This window comes from Bombus bifarius, unplaced genomic scaffold, assembly GCF_011952205.1.
Source record: "Bombus bifarius isolate JDL3187 unplaced genomic scaffold, Bbif_JDL3187 scf7180000008162, whole genome shotgun sequence".
Taxonomy (NCBI): Eukaryota; Metazoa; Arthropoda; class Insecta; order Hymenoptera; family Apidae; genus Bombus; species Bombus bifarius.
In genome coordinates, this window is record NW_022884484.1 from 951429 (window position 1) to 965634 (window position 14206).

The window sequence follows — 14206 nt, forward strand, 5'->3', positions numbered from 1 at the left end:
CGATAATTGGCTCCGTGCACCGAATACAGAACAGAGACTCATCAGTCGGCGTCGCCTTTGAATCGTCCTCGAATCGTCGAGCAACTCGTTTATGGAAATTCAACGACACGAGAAAGAAAGTGGACGCGTCGAATAATTGGCCGTGGAACACGCGCAACCGCGGTAATTTTACTCGACCGCTTTGACACTTGCAGTTGCTCTTCCGAGAGAATCTTCGAAGCCTTCGAAAGGTCGAGCGAACATAAACAACGAAACCAGGCTAAATAACAAAAGGCGAAACTTTCATCGAGGATAAAAGAAAAATATAACGAGAAAACGATAAAAAAAATTTGTTGGATATCGTGGGATGAAATATAAAAGATATTAGCTCGGAGAAATCATAGGTATTGAAGTAACTACTTCAAGAAAAATTCTACATCTTTATTTATGTATATTCGTGACCTAGAGACTGCTATTACGCAGAAAATAGAATTTAGCGAAACAAAAATATTCTAAATAACGAAAGGTCCATATTATTGTACCCTTGAATATACATTATATCTTGGGGTACAAGGTCTAGGAACAAAGGAACTGATTTCTATTTATGTTCCTTGCAGCCTTTAGCTAAAGCTATAAGGTTAACTTTTTTGATAATGTCCTTTTGCTATAAATATATGAGCGTGCTCCCTATCGATTCCATTGTATTGTAACACTAAGGGAGTAAGGATCTGGATCAGCATAAGCTTATACATTATACTTATATCTTTATTCATTTCAATATATTTTTCTATTGCAAATTCACTCGTTCTTCTATCAATCAACCTCGACAATAGTTTCAGAAGATACAACTAATTTTTATACGAAATTAATTTTAGCTTCGTATGTGATCCTTTCCATCATCGGCAGATTGACAAACACAGATGTAATATTCTGCTCCTTTTTTGGCTAAAGTGCGATCACGAATCCTTTGAACATCAATAACACGCCAATTAATAATATTAATGAAATATTTCATATACCTTGAATATTCTAAAGAAATCTGTCTGATCGAAGGTTCATCTGAGAAACAAAGAAGAACGGAAGACCCCTGACATTGAGTACCAGCATGAACACCTCAGGATCTCGAGTTACCCTTGCCTACCCGGATGGATGCACCTCTTTCGGGTGGTCCTGTGGCGAAAAAAAACAAGAATTCACAATGGTGGAGTGCCATAAGGGTGCAACGAACGGCTAATCGAACAAGGTCACGATCGATGATCGAGTCTCTTTATGAGATCTATTCCATATTTTTGGAGGATGAAGTATCGTTGATTAACGATGCAGGTTAAACGTACTGATATTTCTCCATTAACCCACCAATGAGCAAGCTGGTTCATTTATATCTGCGTGAAATTTCATTTTTTAATGTGCTCGAAGGGAAAAGAAGGGAGAAGAAATGCCGACTCTGTTCCCTAAAGAAAAGTAAGCACTGATGAATCCTTGGAACTGATTCTTGTTATTCTGCTAATATCAGAGAAGCTTTTTGAGATTCGCCTTGCTCTACTGCTGTAATGCAAATGAAATGCTATAGCAGAGCGTGAGTGCATATTAGTATAACGTAAGGCAACCAACATTGACGCATATGCTGCCACGGACGCGCGATTATATTCAGAACTCACGGAATCAGTAGCGACAGTTTTTCGCAAATATCTGGGAAACCAAGATTAATCGTTGGTAACTTGTAGAGGGAAAATAATCGAAATCGGCGTGGTTGCTCTCGTTTCGTTTCTCCTTCGATTCTCGTCCTTTTTACATTTTCTTCCGAATTCTTATTTTTCCTAATTAATCCTTTAAACATTCGACTGAAAGATGTATCATACACTAAAATAGAGACTTTGATGAGTATCTCGGAATTTTATCAGATCTTTCGAAAGCCAAGAACGATACAAAAAATAGTGGCGAACGTAAACAACTCCGGTTGCGAAAAGTGGAAAATACGTGGCTGCCCACGGAAGGTTAAATCAATTTATCGTCAAGTTAAGGATGATTGACATAGTTATCCTTTGAACAAATTATCCTTAATCAAAGAATAATTGACATTTTTACTCTAATCTAAACGAGGGATATATTGTTCACATTTGAAGAAAGCAATTAAAATCTAAAAAAGATCCATTATCAGGACTGAAAAAATAGAGAAAAGCAAAGTTTACAGAAGTGTGACAATTGCTATTTCGAAAAGTATTATATAAATTTCTTCTGCTTAATGAAAATCTTTATTATTGCCAGTTGTATCGTTTGCCATTGTAATTTCTCAATTTGCTGCAACTTTCATCGACTCTGTTACGTGTACCTATAAGAACCCGGTGGATGGCGACCGGGATTTTCGATTTCGACCCAGAATCTCGATTCGATGTTTTCGCAATCACGATGGCGACTGTTGGAGAGTCGAAAGCGAGAGTCTCGACCAGGTCGAACCCAATACCACCGCCCAAGGTAGTGATTGGACATCTTCGTTTTTCGGAACACCACAGGTCGGCCACCTGCCTGATCATCCTGTTCGTTCGAGGTCGTTGCTCGATTTCCAAGATACTTGTGGAATTTCAGGAGAAATTCATCAAGTATTTTTATATGTAGACAACGGAATTTTATGCACTCGAGGGAAACTCAGAGACGGAGAAAAAATCATAGAACGCAAAACCGTATAAAATATGCAGAGTAAATTACTCATTATAATATTCAATAGATGAAACGTGTCTTTGTTCATGATTCATTTGTTTAGTTACGTTGAGAAAAACACGAACCTGCGTGATTTATCGATAACAATTTTCAAAGCGACAATTTTCCGGTCAGAAACTCTCAGCGTGACGAAAGTGGAGGTACAAAACGTTGAAGGTTTGAAGTTCTTCGTCAAAAAACAAATAAATAATTTCCAAAATAAAACGACATGTATAACTATTCGACGTAATTGGCTGGATGAGACAAAGTTCACGTCTATCTTCGTAAACACCAAACACATGTTAAATTCTAATATCAAGCGACTCATATAGAGTACAAAGAGAAGGCTGTAAATTTCAATCTGTCTGTGACATTAACATCTCAACGTTAATTGACCATCCATAAACCTAAACTTTGGAAACATTAAAGTTCATTCGATAACATTATCGAGAAATTCAATGGGAAAAGTGGTGCGAGTACAATCTTTTCCCATTACTCGTATCAATATCCCTGCGAATATTCTCACGAATTGCCACTTGGATATCCGAGACTCGCAATAATATAATTCGGGAAAACGAATAAGGTTATAGCGTGAAATCGAAATTCTCAGTATCCTGACTTATGCCAGTATGATTTTTAGCCTGCCATTTATCTAGCTCGAATCGCTCGTGTCAAAGCGATTTTCTCGCTCGAAAAAAAGAAAGGTCCTCGTATTATACGGAAATAATTCCATCCAATCGTACCTGCCGTCTTTAATGATAAAAATAAACGTCCCCTAAAAAGAGAAGGAAAGTCAACGAAGGAAAAGTGGAGCCCCACGTCGGAAACGAATAATTGGATCGGCAGCTAAGGGAAAGACAATTTCCGAAACGGATATGCTAGGCCGTTATTATCAGCCAGGCAGATTAAATGTTTCATTTTTAATAATTCGTATATTTGGTCAAGGCCTAGTCGACTGTCGAGGGTCATCGTAAAACGCACGCAGCGTCAGGAAGGCGGCCAGGTGTTTCATGAGCGACGCAACAACGAGTCGATTTTCTGGGTCGTCACGCCAGACGGACACCCCGAATCCTGCGTTTGGCACATGACTGTCGGGAACACATTTTACTGCCGTCTATGTAGGTCACACGCGCCATGCGTGAACCTATGATATATTGTTTGATTGATGCCTCATGCTGATTTCTCGGTTGCTCTACCCAAAACCCACGAATTGTTATTCTTCAATCGTGGCATTAAAGACGAACTGCGAGGTATTTAGAGACGTAGTATTAGGTTGTCCGAAATGTTTCTTTCGTTTTATAAGGAAATAATAGACGCACAATGTTTTTTGTTTTATATTTATTGAATTATGCACGAACGTAATAATAGAGATAGAACGAAATGGATCATACCTAATTCAATAGAATAATATGAGACAGAAATTGTTGTTCATCTATTATCACCTTATGAAACGAAAGAAATTATTCGGACAACCTAATAGATTCTATGGATTATTGGTAAAAGCATAATAAATAGGGGGCGGATATTGAGACATTTTTGAGAAATTCAAGATTCGAAAAATCTTCTATAATATAGGAAAATGTATATGATATTTAAAACAGAACACTTACTACGATGTTTAGCAGACAAATCTCTGTTTAGATTGCGTTTCTTTAATTCTGTTCGTAGATGTATAAGAGCGCGCGAACGTCCGCAGTTTAGTAGTAAAAATAGTTAGCGAAGCTTTGTTAAATGTTCTTTGATTTCTAGTCTTTCGAATTTTGGAAATTTTCAAGGTTTCGGATTTTCCAATATTCGAATTTTAAAACGTTTGAGTTTCTAGATATAAAGATATTCAAATACTTTAGCATTCAAATATTTAAGTTTCCAAATCTTTGAATCCGTTAATATCAAAATTTATTAATTGTCAAGTTCGATATGTTGAAATTTTGAACTTTGCGAATCTTTTCGAATGAAAGATAAAGTAAATAATTATTCGTAGGTAACTTGCAATTTTAATAAATCTCGCTCGTTCGATCCAAACCAAGAACTATCCTATAAATCGTTTGCACAATTAAAAAATCATTTATGAATAATGGATAGATTATTCGAGTTCTATATCGTTTGATATTCGAGTTTCTGAATTTCCAACTATTTGAAAATTAAATGGATCATTATCGACAAGTAACTTTGCAATTTTAATGAAGGTCGCTTGATTCAAATAAACCGTAGATTATTTTGCAAACCGTTTGGACAAAACATTCTGTCATTGCAAATAAATCGTGATAATGGATAAATTATATATATTAATAGATAAATTAAAAATGTGACGATAAAGGGAGCGGACAACCTGTGTGACTTCCAGGACGATGCAACAGCATCACGCTCGAGTTATCGAGTCAAACATTTAACTCGAAATTCTGTGTTTGGCGCATGACTGGCACGTAATTAAATTTCTTGTTAATTGCTCGACCAAAATCGACACTTTTCGGATTGGAATTTTGCCTGAAACAAGGCACTGGCGATTGAAACGATCGACTATGGCAAACTAAAGAAGTGAAATATCAAAAAATAAGACGCAATAATTCGAACGGTACGCGAGTACATTTCACCTCCGCAAATATTAAAAATTTTTCAAACGAAAAGTTTATTCTCTTCCGATCTCGCGAGCTTATTGCAATTTTCATATATTTCCAACAGAATTTCTCCCGAATAGAAATATGAAATCTCTGAAAAAGCATATATAAACTTAAATTCCTTTCTTCTTTGCTTCGTCATAGAATCAAGGTCTGTTTCACCGTTTAATTCCGTTTCTCCGAATGTTCCGTACGCGTTATTTCATGCGCTCCATTAGATCAATTGAGGTACCTAATCTAATCTGATACATCTTCTATATTTGCAATAAATTTTTTTTAACTTCTATATACATTTTGTTCTCAAATCTCATCGATATAACCACGGTGGTCGTGACTCATCGCTGTGTTAATGAAAGTTCGAAACGTTTTACGTAACACGCATAACATATACAGGGTGGTTTGTAACTGGTGGTACAAGCGAAAAGGGGGTGATTCTACGCGAAAAAAGAAGTCGAAAATATAGAATAAAAATTTTTTTTTTAATTTTTCCATCGAGACAACGATCTACAGTGAGATCCGTTATAACGAGACGCGATAAAGTGCACGCGTACCGAGCGAAAATTCAAAGTCGATTTTCTCGAAAACAAAGCCTCGAACGAAAAATTTTTATTCTATATTTTCGACTTCTTTTTTCGCGTAGAATCACCCCCTTTCCGCTCGTACCACCATTTACCGACCACCCTGTATAAATATAAATTTGCCGTGATAAGCGTTCGAGTATTTAATACGCTTCGTGAGCCACTGTACAAACTAGAAACTTGGAAAAGTCTATTTCCTCAAGTGTATGTGCAATTATATATTTGATATAATATTAACTATATATTTGAAAGAAATAAAATAAAAAACAATGTAGGTGGCTGTTGGATATGGTTGAGAATAAAATATCGTATTCGGAATGGATTAACACGCACGAAGCATTGACAACGATGGTATCTTTCTTGAAAAATATATTTCACTTAATTGGCCTACTTTGACTTACGTTTTCGTCGCAAAACAGGGATAAGGTGGATCGATGCTGACCGAGATCCCGCAAAAGGCAAGATGTCAGGCACGAGTTTGATATCTCGTAAAAAGCATTTCGCTGTGGCAGGTGTTACGAGACTGGGCAACCGCTGTTGTCCGTGTCCGAACCACCTGCTCGTTTTTTATTCGATGTATACCACGCGTTGTATTCACACTTCGCCGTCCCGTTCGCCCTGTTCCACGCCAAACGAGGCGGCCAGCCCTCCACGCACCCAAAAAACAGCCACGAGCCACCTTATTTCATCTGATGTTGAAACGCGTAGTCCTCTGGACCAAAAGGATCAAACAAAAATAACTTTTCGACGAAGAGAAATCTAACGTAATACCATGAGATTGCAAAGTAACCTGTAACCTCTGGACTTTCTTTTAATCTTATTGGAATCGCAACTAACATGAAAATTGTAGACTACAGGAGAAAAATGAGAAAAGTTACTGTTCAGATATGTATAATTTTTCTGTGCTACACTAAATTAGTAGTAGTGACATACATATATGAGTATGAGTGTGTTGCAGTATGTGCGTGCACAACGTCTCGTAAAACAGATAAATTCAACTGTTCCGTTGGTAGTGTGGTATAGAAGATGACGAGACAAAGAGAATGCTGAAACGCGTGCAAACGTAAATCGATGAAGATCTTGTAAATTACATTTATATACATAACACGTAAATACAAGATCCACAATTTTCAACAGTTACATTTTCTTACTTTTATTTCTTTACATGCAAACAGTTTCAAGATTCAACGTGTTGTTGTCGATCAATCGCATATTATTAAAACTGTCTTTTTCTTTATTTCATTTTATCTATGGTTATCGACCATTGATGGTTCATATCGCGGAAAATATAGAATACTAAGCAAAATTGAATATCCTGAAATTAAATGATCCGACTCAAAATCTAACACGAACCTCCAAGCATCATCTACGACCGTACAATTGACATTTAAATAGAAACCATGTACATTAATTTAACTAGCTACTAAAGAAAGCATAGCGCAAGTGAGAATGCTGCGATCTCACGGATTCGTCAAATTCTCGCGAGTTATGCCACATCGAAGAAATTCTATTTTACGAATTCACGAGACTCGAGAAGCATGAACCATCGTTTTACAATTTACTGTCTCTCGAACGCACAGGATCGTGTTTCCTATACCCGTTCCCATATTTCGTGTCTTAACGCAGACACCATTACCCTTCGTTTATGAGAATTATTTCTGGCTGAACAGCGATTGAAAAAATATGACAGTAAAGAAGACGATCTGAAACTTATGGTACACCTTGAGCGTTTAAAAAGCATGTCTCTAACAAATCATTCTTAACACGAAGCGAACCTGCTTCTCGAAGCAGGTGGAACGTCGTCAACCAGAATACCCGAAATCCTAATATTAATAAATCTTTACGAGTTCTTCTTCTCTATCACTATGTAAGTATTCGACAAAGGAAACATTTTTGGATAAGAATCAGCTTTTTACTCTTATCGAGTTACACGATTTTCCAGATCTGTCTATTTGAAGTGGAAAGCATCGGAATACCCCGAGGAACGGTGGGATGCAGGTGCGACCCCCTTTTCAAGGTCCTGATACTTCCCGCGCCCAGACTCTTTTACAAGGTGACGAAAAGAAGAGAAATCGTCCTTCGTCGATTTGAAGCGAACCACATTGTATCTGTCGCATACCAGATGATCGTCATCCAACGAAACAAACAGGTGATCTCCCGTTTGATGGAAGACAGATCGGTTATCTTGCAGCTTGCGGGAAACATGGAACAACTTTGTTCGTTACACGTTAGCCCTTTCACTCGTTAACATTCCTCTGACCCATTAAGCTGCGTTCCATTGAAGAATATTATAACATATTTTTCTCACACGTCGATGTACGATAAAACAGAGAAAATTCTTTCGATGGCATTCGGGTCTATTATACGAAGCTGAGTAAAATTTTTGTGAAATTTCCAATTAATTTTTTCATTAATCTCTGGTACGAATAATAATTTTTGTGGTCATAAAAATATATCGCACCTAGACTATTCTTGTAAAATAAATTCTAACCTGATTAACATGAAGCAAATTGAACAAATCAATTTAACTTAATCAATTTAGATTTTTTTTAGAAGGAAGAAGGACTCTGCCATAAGCTAAAGGGTCGTAAGATTTTTTCAATGTTATCTTACAGTTTGGAAAAAAATTGTTATCGCGTAGAAACTATATGTTGATGGAAAAAATATTACGACGAAAACACAGTCTTTAAGAAAAAGTTGGAAGATTTAACAGATTTTATTAGGAATGATCATTGGATCAAATTTTTCCTCCCAGTTGTTTCTTCGTGCCAGGCGTCATTTAGTCGAGCAAGACGGAAGTGCCGTGGTTAATTGACTTAGAGGGGGCGAAAGCAGCGCAAAATTAATTAAACCATTAACCCTTCCAGCTAGCCAGCCAGCCAGCGAATATTCCTAAAAGCTGTACCGCATTGAACGGTAATTCCCAGTCAAGGGTGCACTTTATGGGGGATAGAATACCCTCTAAAACCATTTGCAATGAATTACGACACGGATGGCAATCGATAATCGTCTCTCTGTTTACGATCCATCCTTGTCAAGGCTTGTCCAGTGATCGAAACTTCTGTACATGGCATGCGCCAACGTCGATTATATCAGTTCCGACAATAACGAAATTATGAACAATAAAAGAATCTGTCTGTTGGCTAACGTTAATCCTATGATATTAATCGAAATATCTTCAAATATTTTTATTGTATAAATTTCAAAACATCACTGAAGATGCAGCAATAGTCAATAACCAAACGTTAGCGTCATTCACTTCTAACTAAAAATCATTTCATAAAATGTATTAGGTTGTCTTTCTTTTACAGACACGTCTTTTACAACGACGTCTGTTTATACAAACATGAAACCTAATCCGTCGAACGTTGTGATCTTTATTTTGATAGAACAAAATCGATCATACGCAATTCGATAAAATAATATAAAACGGAAAATGTTGTGCATCCATTATTTCCTTATAAAAGGAAAGAAACTTCTCGGACGACCTAATACATTGTATTGTATATACAGGGTGGTTGATAACTGGTGGTACAAGCGGAAAGGGGATGATTCTAAGAAATCGAAAATATAGGATAAAAGTTTAAAAATTTAAAAATTTAAAAATTTAAAAACTTAAAAATTTAAAAAATTAAAAATTTAAAAATTTAAAAATTTTAAAAATTAAAAAAATAACGTCAATCGAAACAACGATCTACAGTGAGATCCGTTATAACGAGACGTGATAAAGTGCACGCGTACCGAGCGAAAATTCAAAGTCGATTTTCTCGAAAACAAAGCCTCGAACGAAAAATTTTTATTCTATATTTTCGACTTCTTTTTTCGCGTAGAATCGCCCCCTTTCCGCTCGTACCACCAGTTACCGACCACCCTGTATAAAATGTCTATAGTATTGTACGTTAAATTTGTATCGTATAAGAGTAGCAAATTTTAATAAGAAAAACTCAATTCTATTTACTGCGAATTACTAGCCAACTGATCGTTCCGTTCGATATGGATTTACAAAATTCTAAACATTTGAACGCGACACTAGGAAAAGAGTTACGACTTGAAACAATTGCACAGATCGCTGTGTATATTTGTCAGAACGAGAACGTCCTCTGAAAAGATTAACAGCGCTCTCTTGGCACGGAAAGTCCATCGAACCAATGCTGAATACCGAAAGCAAAGGTAACAAGAGCAAAGAGACGGAGTAACGACCAGGACAAAAGAATCGAATAGACAATACAATCGCCAATCGTAAATACATATTTCCATTTGGACGACGGCAATTGACGCGAGCTCGTTGCATTTTGATGCTTGTAGTTAGAAATGGAACGCACGTAACAAGAGAGCCGTCTTTTTGTTTCGGTCCGGCCCATTTAATTAGCAGCCGTGGCATGTTCGTGTTAACGCGAAATTAAGGACGACCGGGAATTATTAAATAATTGTTAAGGTCTTACGCGACATTCTTGCCGGCCACTGCTTCACCTAGCCACCCTGACCAAGCGAAGAACGGTGCCAAGGTCTGCTTGCTGGACTAAACTTCGATATTATATACACAAAGCATACACTGGCACACGGACGATCTAGAACGAAGCGTGGGCTAATGGACGAGACAAAGGTGACGAAGGATGATCATCGGCGTGGAAAGATCAATTTTTCATGACGAATTTGATGACATACTTGTACGCTTGTTTTTCTTCTTTCTCTTCTTTTAGTACGGCGAAGGAGAGAACGAGAAGCCTCAAAAACCTGAAACTGGCAATTCGATAGTTCTCTTTGGAATATCAAGAGGGTTGGCGATATTCGTTTTAACAGATGATAATAATAGCACAAAGGTTTATTATTAATAGCAGAGATAAATTAGGGTATACCACAATGAAATTGTGCTTCAAACGTAGGTGCTTTATTCGACATTCTATAAATAGTATTAAGCATATGATAAGTTATTAAAATCGGTAATTAGAAAGCCTGGAAAGTTACTTGAAAAGGTAACAAGCTAGCAAAGTGACGATAAGAATAAGCGAGCAATAAGCCAACGTCAAAGTCACAATAATTTCACTAAGATGAAAGGGAATATTCCAAGTTTTGTGTATCCAAGTACTTAACTAGAAGAGGTTTGGTCGCCTGTAGCTAGTTCAGGCTCAATTATGAGAAGTAGAAGAATCGTGTCAAGGTTCGACCGCGCTAGTATTAAACTAGCATTAAGTTCGCGTAGGATGCAGTCTTGTGAAGACACAGGTGCCACACGCTCAACGCTGCTTCATCATAAATAAGAGAGGCAGCGCGATCATCGGCGGAATTAGTTGGATCGTCCCAGTTTTGTGAACAAATGACATCTATACGGTATAGCGTGAAACGTCCAATTTGGACTTTCGAATATTCGATCTATATTTTGTATGGACAACGTGAGGTATTTTTATGAGACATTCCTCGTATATTAGAATGAACCACACTGAAATCAGATTAATCCACTCCATTGTGATTAATTGTTTGGTTTTCAAACAATTGAATATATGGATCTACGATAAAATTAAAAAATGTCGAGAAAGTGAACAAAAAAAGCAACTTTGATAATACGAAATTATTATTATTTATTCTCATATTATCTAGAAGCAGTTTACAGTTTAGATGATTAAGAAACAAATTATTTATTAGAATAATAAGATATTGTGAAATTTGATAATATTTGCATTTCTTTCATTTTGCACGGTTGGCGGATATTTTGATCGACTCGATATGTTAGTCTCACCGGAAGTTGAATATTAACCTCGATTAACACCGATATTCCTTTACCGTGGCTCCTTGGTATGAATAATGTGCGGGTGACTAAGATTTCTTCCTCTTCTTTCTACTACTAATTCCCGGGTGATTTCATCGTGACGACCTCGCAAGACCTCGAACTCATTCCTCGCATCATGTCGTCCTATTTACTCGACTAATCCAGCTACGCTAATTTCAACTTTGAATCGAAATCAAGCCTCTTTTTCTTCAAATTCGAAGGCTAATTTTTAAACAGAAACAGTTGCTATTTTCTATTTGAATTTGGAACGTTATAATGTCGTTTAAAAATCGATATTAGAACTATTAGAATAGCCAAAGTGACTGATAATTTGATTTACAAAATATTTTTAAGGATTTGTGTAATTTTTGGCAAACTACACAAACAAAAGTTTGTGACAGTTTGTATTCTCCTTTGAATTGCGCTTCTGTTCATATATTTCTCATTTTGATTTCTTTCGTATACCTTTCGTATTCTTTTTCTTTCTTCCTAAATCGATACATAGCTTTAACGTTAAATAGATAATTATTTGAATTTATCGTGAACTTGAGTATTTGATAAAAAATTCCTCTTTGATGTATCTCAGCACGTGCTAGCAACTCTCGTTATCAAAGGAATTCCTAGACAAGTTACATAAAGGTTTTGAATGAACATCAATACCACAGGATCCTTCGAGATACCAAATTCTTTAGAAAGGACCCTTCTGCGCTATACTGTACTATATTAAACGGTCAAACATTCCAAGTTAGGAGATACAATTTTCTCGGAACAAAATTCTTCTACATAGTAAAAACAGATCTTGCTTCTATCAGGTTTTACGTTTCATTTCCATAGTATGTATCAATTTTACACACATATAGTTGTACGAAAGTACTATTAAACGTAATATAGTCGAAGCCAATTTATGTATAGTACGTAAACGTTGGTAACTAAAATAGCATTTTAACCGATTCTATATAATTTATTTTAGACATGTTGCCTCTCATCTTTCGTTTACATGAACAATTTCAATATATTTACATATTTCGATCAAAGTTCAATTTTCAAAACAAGTTTCTGACTAGACTTTTACACATCATCCGACCATTTTCCGTATCCTTCACATTTAATATAATATAACCTTTCACATATTCAAGAGTTTATTATACAAGTGTCACGTACTCGATAACAGGAGGTCAAATTTGATCAAAATAAGCTTTAGCTGGCCAGAATGACGAAAGCAGCTGTTCTGTCGCTGTCAATGTTCCTTAATTGCACATTCGTTATCGATCGTTTAGATCGAAAGTATTTATAATCGCGTCTAGTTGAGGCTGTTAGTTTCTCCCGAGGGGGCTACATTCTCTTCGTCAGAAGTTTGTCTTTTATATTTTCTTATCGCAAAGGATAACTAACCCGTGAAACAATTACAAATTTCATTCGCTTTTAAAAATATCCAATGCTTTTATGCTTGGTTTTCTGAATTCCAAGAATCAAATTTGTATTTACACTCATTAGCGTTATATAGTACGCGTATCGGTGCTCGAATGGTAATCGTTTTACGGCACAATAGTTCGCTACTAAGAACGTGAACGCGAATCGATAGTTGTCGAACAGTCGGAACGATAACTGTAACAAAAATCGAAGGAATCAATCGCGAAAAATGTATATCAGATACGGTAGTATAAAAAATGATAAATCCAATTTACCAAAAACATGATCACAAATAGATATTAAAGATAAATTAGTAGATATTAAAGAAGGCTTCGAAGAATATACACAAATTATCAAAATATTTCATTTAATAGGGAAAACAAAAAATTTGTTAATCAAAGGAGGAAAATTTTTGCGGTGAAAGGTCAAGAAAAATATCGGGTCGTCGTTTACTCAACAAATTGTTACCCTAACGACTTTTATTGCGGTAGATATCCGGCTGTGGTACCGGTATCGGCGATAATCCGGCTCCGACGAAGCGAGAAAATGTCGAGGTTCAAAAACACCATATCCTAGCGATCCTTCCGCGAACTACAAGGACGTATGGGGTCAGTATGCGTGGGTTGTTGCACCGGCTAGAGCGACGGATCGATGCAGCTTGCAGAGCAGGGTGCACAACCCGGCTAGCAACGACCTACCACGTTTCCATTCTCTCGAACTCAGCAACAGGCAGCTATTTACGCGGCTCTCGTTAACGGATTATTATCAACATTGTTTTTTCCAAACCGAATTATGTCGTATAATCGTATTTTGAGGGGATCGAGCAATGAGTTTGATCCTTCTAGAGATCAGAGAATCAAAGAGATAAAAATCAAACTACAAAACGTATAATTTCTATCAGAATATGAAGATGAACGAGCAGAAGTTTAATAAGGAGAAGGATAATATAAAAAATTGGTGAAGTTCCTTGCGTATTTATATTTCGAAATTGTTCAGATAACAGTTAATTATTGCGAAAAAATTAAGATGAATTACATAGAAAATTCTGTGAACTCGTAATATCATTTACGATAGATATGATTGACAACAGATACAATGAAAGACAATATAGCCAAGAAAATGTTTGATTGAGAAAAGAAAGGAGACACTATTACTGAATTAATGTT

General features: G+C 36.4%; 1 long non-coding RNA gene across 1 annotated transcript in view; it reads right to left on the reverse strand.

Moving 5' to 3' along the window:
• Window positions 1–3585: 3585 nt before the first annotated feature.
• LOC117208828 overlaps window positions 3586–14206 on the reverse strand; it is a 56743-nt gene continuing 46122 nt past the window's right edge. Inside the window, exon 5 of the long non-coding RNA XR_004487778.1 lies at window positions 3586–3865. This is a non-coding gene — a long non-coding RNA (uncharacterized LOC117208828). The remainder of the gene's footprint in view (window positions 3866–14206) is intronic.